The 8,937-nt window shown below is 49.6% G+C and overlaps 1 long non-coding RNA gene across 1 annotated transcript; it reads right to left on the bottom strand.

Moving 5' to 3' along the window:
• Positions 1-1,858: 1,858 nt before the first annotated feature.
• Positions 1,859-3,873, bottom strand: LOC310911155. The gene is made up of 2 exons (XR_014590456.1): positions 3,656-3,873; positions 1,859-1,893 (listed from the first exon to the last, which is right to left on the bottom strand). It is a non-coding gene; the product is annotated as an uncharacterized lncRNA (long non-coding RNA).
• Between the last annotated feature and the right edge of the window lie 5,064 nt (positions 3,874-8,937).

Raw genomic sequence — 8,937 nt, 5'->3', positions numbered from 1 at the left:
ACCAAGGACATGCAGGCCTGCAAGGGAGATGGCTCCATCTTGACACACAGTGCGTCCCCAAACCAGCAACACTCAAGGAAGAGGCTCCCTGCTGAACCCAGCTTTGCCAACCTCAGGTAGCTAAAACCTACAAAGTCCCTCAGGAAAAGGTAACAAGGGCAATGAACTTAAAGGTATATGTATAAAAGATGGCTTCAAACTTGGCTTCTTAGGACTTTTAGCCTTTTTTCTGATTTCCTCTTCACTCAGATGTGTTTTACTTTGCACTAAAGCTAATGACCCCCATGTCCTTGGGCACTCAGAAGCTGTGAGATGTCTTTCTGAGCAGTCCAGGGCACATGTCCTTCTGACACTCTGGTGACAAGGACAGCCAGGCAGGTGAAAACACAAAGGCTCTGTAATTTCTTGGAGCTGAAAAGACCCAGAGCAAGTGATGCTGAAGCAGGGGTTCATAACAGCGGGAGGACAGACATGACCACAGGCTGCCCTTCTGTCCTTGTCACAGTGAACCAGCAGAAACAGGACTCCTGTTTATAAAAAAAATCACAACTTCTGCATTTCGGCTCTTTCCTGAGCATTTCACCCAGAAGACTGGGCACAGCTAACTTGGGCTGGCCCAGGGGAAACACAATTGATATGCTGAGGGGCGGGGAGTAGACAGCAGCACTTGGGTGTGGGTGTGTGCTTCATAGAGGAGGAAGTGGATAGGGATGTGCAGAGTGAAACCTAACAAAATCTGACAAGTCTCGCATATGCAAATGGTGCCAAGGCCCTCCTGAGAGGGCTGGAGGGCTCTGCAGAAAACAGGCACTCAGCTCAGAGATGCAGCACACTATTAACCTTCAGATAATCAGATCCCTTGAGGGCTCTTAGTCCAGGGCTTATTCTCCATCTGAAAACTGGTATTTTAGCAAAGAGTGTCCTGCCAGCCTTTTCTGGGAGGTCTGGGTTTGATGGGGAGTAAAGGAATGTGTTGGATATCAGCACCATTTTGTGGCATTTCTAGGTATCACTGACATCCTCTTTTCTCTCAGTGAGAAGAAGCTGGAGTTTGTGGTGTTTCAGACATATGGGGAGATGCCAAGCAGAAATGAAGGATGGAGCAATTTTCTAAGAGGAATAGTAGAGTGACAAAACCACTAACAATCCTCCCACACCTTCCCCTGCATTTCTCCAGACGCCCCCAGCCCCACCCGGCTCTGCCAGAAGCCAGGGAAAACTTCTAAGAATGCAACCTCCACCCTGCTCACACTCCCCTGGATCCAGGTCTCCTTGGATTGCCTTTGAGAAGGGATTTGTTAGTGCTCAGTGGGTAGAAAATGACGGGCTGGATGTGGGGAAGGAGGAGAGGATGCTAGGCCAAGGGAGGGATGGTGGATGGATGAAGGAGGAGAGGCGGCTCTGGACCACTGCCTTCCCAGCACCATCTCGTGGCCGGCTGGGGAAGCAGGAATGGAGGGAAAAAAGCATCCAACTCCAAGCCAGGGGACAAAAAAAAGTCTTTCAAAAGGGATTTTTCGTCTCTTTCATGTTTACCAGGAGGAGTCAGCAAGAAAATTACCATGAGCCATTCTTCCCCCCCACACACAGAGCAGCTGATTTTCCTAGGAAGAAATGGTGAAACCAGGACTGCTGCCATAAGCATTGTTAAAGGAAAAAACCCAGCAAAACACACTTACCTCTTCACTGTTCAGGAAAAGCAGATGGACAAGGAAGAGAAAGGGGAAAGAGGAAAAAAAAGGCAGTTAGTTTGCATCCTGACTGGAAACAAGCAGAAGAATCTTAACAAGCATAAAAGTTGGCAGTTGAACAAAAGTTTTTAAATGCCAACAATATATTAGAGACAGAAAAATGGGAACTTACTCAGACATCTTGGTTTAGATGGTTATGAGCCTGAAATGGAAACCAAGAAAAAAAAGTTTACAACTATTCATGCTGGTGGTCACTTTCTTGGGTTTAAAAAAAAAAAGCAAGACTCCTCTAGAAAATAAAAAGAGGAACAAGTCTGTTCTTATTTCCCAACTTCACAAATTTATAGGGAAGTAGCCTGCAGTTTGTAGACAAGAGGCAAACATCTCCTCATAGCAACACAAACCTCAGCATCAAGGGACTTATGGAAAAGACCAAATGGGGTTGAGCCAGACAAAGAGAGATTTGTGACAGTGATTCCTGCACGTATGTTACTTGTCTGACCCCCAGGAAATAATTTTATTCAATGAAGGAAGAAAAGACAAAAACTATTTTCAGTTTACTGCTTCACTTTGCCATTCAACCTTACTTGACTTCATAAACAAGAACTATCCCAAAGCCTGCAAAAGGCTGGCAATGACCCCAGGTGACAAAGAAGGACTTCAGACAATGCTGCTGCCAATGTATGCACCTATTCTGTGGGACAGGGGAGCCTGTTGCACCAACCTCAGCACAGGTGATGTGGAGCAGGGCTGGAAGTTGTGGTTGGGTTGATAAAGGCACAGAAAAAAAATTCCCCAGATGATTCCCAGTTAACTCTCAAAAAATTCCCCAGTTATTCCTTGAATAACTTTTACACATACAATGCAACATATTAAGGAAGTTTGCTTTGCTGTGAATGACTTCCTCATAAATAGAATTTTACTTTTTTATCAGAGCAATATCTACTGCTTGCACCTCCTAAGGCTGTCCTTAGGAGAGCCTTAGGACAGAGCAGACAAGGCCCCAGAAGGCAGCTGTCTGCAGGCCCGGGAGGCTCTGTCAGGAGGGGAAGTGTTAACGGGGGCTCACGCCCGAGGCAGGAGGCACAGCTTGCAGGGCCAAGGAAACTTTATCCTGGAAAATGTGCAGGCCCATCACATTACTTCGGAGAGGAGGGGTGGTGGCGGGGGGGGGGGGAAAGTGCTTCTAAAAATGGCCAGGGAGCTGCAGAAGGAGCTGCAGCTGTCTCCTGGGACGGCAGGCTCTGGGCGGTGCGGTGCGGTGCGGTGCCAGCCCCGTGACTCCGCCGGCCGGGGCGATGATGCGCAGCACAAGCCGCCGCAGGTGCGGAGCCGCAGCTGGGGCCAGGCGCGCCCGAGGAACGCGGGCTGTCCGCACCGACAGCCCTGCCCCGCACACACGCTGCCGCTCCGGCCCCAGCCATGCCGGGGAACCGAGGGGACAACGCCAGGCTGCAGCTCGCTGCCCACGATGTCGGCTTTGGATCACCTGTTCTGCGCGGAGGACGCCATAAATTTGGATGTCGGTGCTTGTCCGAGGGTGTTTTTTGGGGAGGAAGGCGCTGCAAGGGCCAAGCAGGGAGCTGGAGGAAGGGGTGTAAGTAGGGAGCATAGCCCAGTCACCGCAGGAAAGGATCCTGAATCCTGTGGCCCTGGGGAGGTCAACGCTAGGCACTTGCCCTCGCCACTCAAGCTGAGTGCCACTTGCACTCCCCAGCCAAGGCAGGGAAAAGCATGAAATCAAAAAGAAAAAAGCCCACTGGAAGAGACAGAGAGAACTCTCCCAATGCACAGACCCGCTCCGACAAGCAAAGGATGGAGAAAGTGTTATTAGCGCCCCTGTTTCTCCCAGCAGGCCACCCCCACCTGGTATTTATCTCCTTGATACTCAGGTAAGTAAATCTGCTCCCCCATCGCTCCCAAAGAGCAAGCTGGGTCATTAGGAGGTATGCAAAAAGGCTCACCCAAGTCTGGAGAAAATCAGAGTCGTGCTGGCTGGACAGGATGGACAGACAAGCCGCAGGCAGCTGGCTGAGTAAGGAGGTATAAAAGGGCTTCTCGGGTGGCTCAGCAGAAAATCCACCTTCTCTTTAAGGGCATGGAGACCTTCTCAGACCAATGATGTGCAAGAGTCCCCTGTGCACCTCCCTTGGCTGGGGCAGGCCAGGCCAGCAGGAGAACAGGAGAGGGCAGCCCCCAGGGAAGGAGGGGAGGGGAGGAGGAGAACATCTTCTACCCGGGGATCCGGAGGAGCTGGGGAGGTGTTTTTCCTCAGAAGTGCCAAGGAGGGAGCTTTCCTCTCCCTTCTCCTGCCACCAACCACTCACAATAGATATGGCTTCAAATCTCTGGGGACCCCAGGCTCCCTGCACGCAGCCATCCATCTGCAAGGCCTCTAATTAAAATTTCCCCTTGGATACACAGAGTGGCTTATCCATGGACAAGGGCATGACTCAATTTGCCTTCAAGGGCCTGGGAGTAACTCTGCCCTTCAGGAAGGAAGAGAGGAAAGAGCTTGCACCCCAAATATCCACTGCCAACAGCATATGCAAGAGCAATCCCTTAATGAGCCATCCAGCACTAGCATGCTTTTTTAACCTCAATTATTTTCTTCACACAGGAAATATTTGCAGCTCTTCCCTGTGTGAAATATTTCAACACAATTCAGAGTTTTTTTTGAAAAACAAGCTGTGGATCTGATGCAGGCAGCCTCAAGCCTCTAATCCAGCCAAAGACTGGGCAGAGGCAGCAGAGTATGGGGGAGCAGTGCCATGCTGACAGCAAGAAGGGTAATCCCCTCCGTGGGATGACCCAGACCCATATCTCCATGGATCTGAAGGAGAAGCAGGTGGAAACGTGGCTGAAAATATTCCCCAGCCCTGGTCACAGCACATGTAGTGCATTGTGTGTAGGGGATCCCATGGAGACAGGGACCCAAACAGCTCCTGCTCTCCTCCCCCAGGCCAGGCGCTCCCTCCTCCTCCAGCCAGGGTTTTTTAGGCAGATTCAGACATGGCCCTGATGATATTTTCCAGGCGCCTCCCAGACATTATATAGATCATGGAAAATCCCTTGCTCCAAGCTTCCTGTTTCATCATCCTCAGCACCATGCAAGCAGTGCTGCAGATGCTGCTGAAGGATGAGCAAGTCCTTGTTTTGGGGCTGGTGTCTTGCAGGGGTTTGCCATGGTAGCAGATGGAGGAGGGAGAAACCCCTAATGTGGGCAAGGCTGGGTCTACTTGGGATATGTCCCTTTGAAATGCTGCAGCTACACATTCTGGCCTCTGCTGGCCCATCAGTCCTCCAGAGAGCCACTCAGGTCTTGGTGGAGGAATCAAAACTGAGGGAGTTCTCCATTCAAAATTCCCCACAGCCAGGGAGTTTCCCTCAGCTCTGTGAGATGAAGGCATTCTGGACTTCCCAGAGTCCAGGCATGCAGCACAGCAAAAGAGATCTGCTCAGAATTTCAAGGGTGTGGTTATCACCTTGTGGCAGGAAAGTGCTGGCCTGATATAGAGGAAGAATGAAGTTCAAAGAAGTCCCATGAACAAAATATTGGCCAACAGAAGTGTTTGTAGGATAGGGGAGAAGTGGATGGTGAGGTGTGGTAATAGGATGAGAAGAAGGTCGAGCCTCCAAGTCTGCAGAAGGCTTTCCATGGAGCTGCCTTGCACAGGGGCTAAACTGTAGGGCAGCTCTCCCAGAAAAAGAAAGAAACACCAGACTTAAATAGCATGAGGAAGAAACCCAGTGAGGAGAAGGAAGAATGGAAAAAGAAATCCATGTCAAAGTTAGAAGTCATGGTTAGCATTAGGAAAGGCAAAAGTTTCCAAAGGAATTATTTAAGTTTTTGAGTGATGAAAGAACAAGCTTCTTGCAGAAAAGCTCAAGGAAGGCACATCCTTCAAAGAGGTGTTTGGCTCTGAATATTAGGTATTAGTGAGGTAATTAGGCAGGGGCCAGGAATGCATGCACTGTTCATACTTGGGTACTTTCCTGTAGAGCATCTTGTTCCTTTCCCTCATTTCCCCCCACCTGAGCTAGAGGAATGCACCTTGGGTGTGGGCCACCATTCCCAGAGCATTTTCCACCATCCTGTGAGGTCAAACAGAAGGAAGACCTGTCACACACAGGAGGTTCTGCACAATGTTTTAGAGACTCAGGTGCAGCTCTTTTGGGCCAGGCTCCTCCAGGGAATCACCACGTCTTGGAAGGATGAGGCTGATGAATCCACACAAGCTGTCCCTCATGACACTCCCTTACACCTTTACACCTTGCCTCCTTCTCAAGTGGACAGGCACTATGGAGTGATATGACACCAGATGATACTATGCCTTATTTCCAAGCAATATGGCACTGTGAGCAAAACACAAGCATGCTACTCAGCAGCAGCTGTGATCATGGTAAAAGCTCAGGCAAGACCACTGGGGAAACCTGTATTTGACTGCCCTGTGCTTTCCCAAAATCACATCTCACCAAAGCAAACCACAATTTAGCTCTGTGTTATCTTCCTTGACAGGGAGTGCTTCAGGCACATGAAGTTGATGCCCTCAGGCTCCAAACCCACCAGGAGGTCTTAATGACACTCCTCGTGTTCAGCAGATACGTCACAAACTCATAAGCTGACAGCTGCTTCATGCTGTGTTTCACTATCAGCTACACAATGATGTATACAGAACCCTGGGAGAAGCCATCCCAGCAGTGGATGAGAAAACAATTCTCTTTTTCCATCCAGACTTTGTTGCACTCAGCAGTGTCCCAGAAAGAGGGCTGCCCCATTCCATGACAGTCCCCATGGAGCAGAGCCCAGATGTCAGCCTTGAGGTGTGAGCTGAACCCTCTCTGTGGCAGAGGTAGGGGACGACACTCGGGCTGCTACTGCAGCTCATGTCTGTGAAGCTGTCAGTGATGAAGTTGTCAGTGCAGTTCATGCACAGCCCCTGCCTACTGTTGACGTTCCCTAGGTGGATGCAGTCAGTTATCTGAGTGATGGCAGGTCCTGTGAAGGGGCAACACACAGGTTTCTGACCACTGGGTTCCTCGGGATGTGGCCTCTTCTTGTTCTTCCTGAGGGATGTCTTGGAGCTGACATGTGGTGCAGGGGGCTGAAATTGGGCTCAAAGACCCACAACAGCTGCAAAAAGAGGGACAAGTGACAGGAGAGCTTGGCCTTGAAGGGGAGTCTGCTGGAGAAGGCAGGGGAGGAGCAGGGGTGGGACTGGATCTGTGGGCTGGCATCAGGGACCCCATGTTGTGGACTGCCCTTCTGCTCTCAGCCTCCTCCATCTGCCAAACAGTACAAAGGAAAGTACTGATGAGGCCACCAAAACTCACCTCTCCAGTTGCATGAGCAAGGAGACTAGGGAATATTTATAAAGCAGGCATGCTTGCTCCTAGTGAGAAGAGACCAATGGAGACCAATCTTGCTGAAGGAGTCGCTGCCTCCTGCTGATGGTGTGTGCTAATAAGAGTGACCAGGGTATCTTGCCACGTTGCAGGACTATGGACATCACATCCCCACCCTTCTCTTCAGGCACTTCACTTTTATACTTACTTTGGACAAGTGCCTGTAGGGACAGAACAACTCCCTACGGACACACATAAGCACTCACACAGGGCTGCTTTTGATATAAACATTGGCCTTGAAGAGAAACAAAGCATTTTAATGATCCATTCCACTCCAAAGGGACGCTCTTTGGTGTGGGCTTCTGGAAGAGTTTGCAGCTCACTGCAAGCTACAGCCTGGAGGAAGGGTGGCATCACAAAATGAAAACACAAAAAGGGGTGAAGAGAGGCTTCAAGGAGAGGGCAGAAAACAGAAAACTCCTCTGGATGAAGTCCCTTCTGACCATGGTAGCACAAAAGGGCTTCAGTCTCCAGTGATGGAGAGTCTGTGTTCATAGCCAGGGTTAGGATCACTTGGTTCCCAGCACAGTCCTGGGGACAAACCTCACTCCTCTCAGGAGCTTTTCTCACTTCTGCCCAGGACCAGAAGCCTTGGACGATTCCACAGTGTAGCCCTTCCTCCATGACCCCAGGCTGAGTTGGCAGCCCCCTGGAAAGTGAACACCTCTGAGCAGTGCTGGTCCGTGCCCAGGCCTTCAGCACTTAATGTCTACAGGAGGTGATCCCTCTGGAATTTCCACCCAGCTTGCCCCTGGATAGTATTACTGAAGTGACCCAACACCTGATCACAATCCTTCATGTACATGCACATCCTCAAAGCCTCGTTAAGAGCACGGTATGACCCAGAACGTGTCTGGGGAACAAGCTGAGACCTCTGTGTGCTCAAATGATTATGGCTGAAACATGTCTTTGCTCTCAAAAGATCTTTCAGGTTCTCTGTGCCAAGACAAAGCAGCAGCAAGAACAGAGTGTTAGTTTAAAAAAAAAAAAAATAAAGGCCATATAGCTCAAGAAAAACTGATAAATCACAAAGCACTTTTCTGCCCAAGATCAGCAATTGCTCTACAAACCAGTTGCCATGAAAGGAATGATTCTCCAGAATTTATCTATTCCAAGCACAATGGCTTTTTGAAAATGCTATGTGACCTCAGACACCTCATTTTACAAAAACAGAGGTGTCAGCTGCAAAGACCCTTGGTAGCCTCACCTACCCGCACACATTGAGAAAGCCTTGGGAGAGGACAGCTGCAAGGAGATGGGCCTCTGGAAGCTCTTCTGGAAGTGCTTCTCATTCAGGTTTGGCAATGGAGGGGATGAGCTCAGGAGAGGGCTGCGCCAGGAAAGCTCAACACCCGACCCCAGTGAGCATCTCTCAAGAATATCCCCAAAACAAATTAATTCACAGAGTAACTGAGACATGAATTTTCTTTTATGAAGGCAGACCTGAGTTTAGCACATGTTCAAAAGTTGGGAGTGGTGTGGGATGAGTGCATGCAAAGCAGAGAAACCTTCAGCAGAGGCCTTTGCAGGTATGAACACATCCTTTGTCACATCCAGAGTGAACACCAAAGCCAAGTGTTTTAACTGGACTGTCTTAAGTGAAAACCTTCGTACCAAGATTCAGGCTTCTATGTCTAAACTGCTCCAACTTGTATGTAAAAGTTAAGAGGAAAATGCTCTCTATCCATTCCAAAGGCAGATGCCAACTGGGCTGGTTTCCACATGGGACAGCCATCTCTTTCATGGGCACTGGGCCCTTCACCAGCTCTTCCAAGGGGGCAATGTTTCTTTTACTAAGTCAGCAATGACTGATTCACAACTCAAAGCACCCATTTCCCAC

The sequence above is a fragment of the Zosterops lateralis genome (assembly GCF_965231275.1).
Source record: "Zosterops lateralis genome assembly, chromosome: 6".
NCBI lineage: Eukaryota > Metazoa > Chordata > Aves > Passeriformes > Zosteropidae > Zosterops > Zosterops lateralis.
The sequence above is the reverse complement of the archived record's forward strand: the minus strand, read 5'-3'. Positions and strand labels throughout refer to the sequence as shown.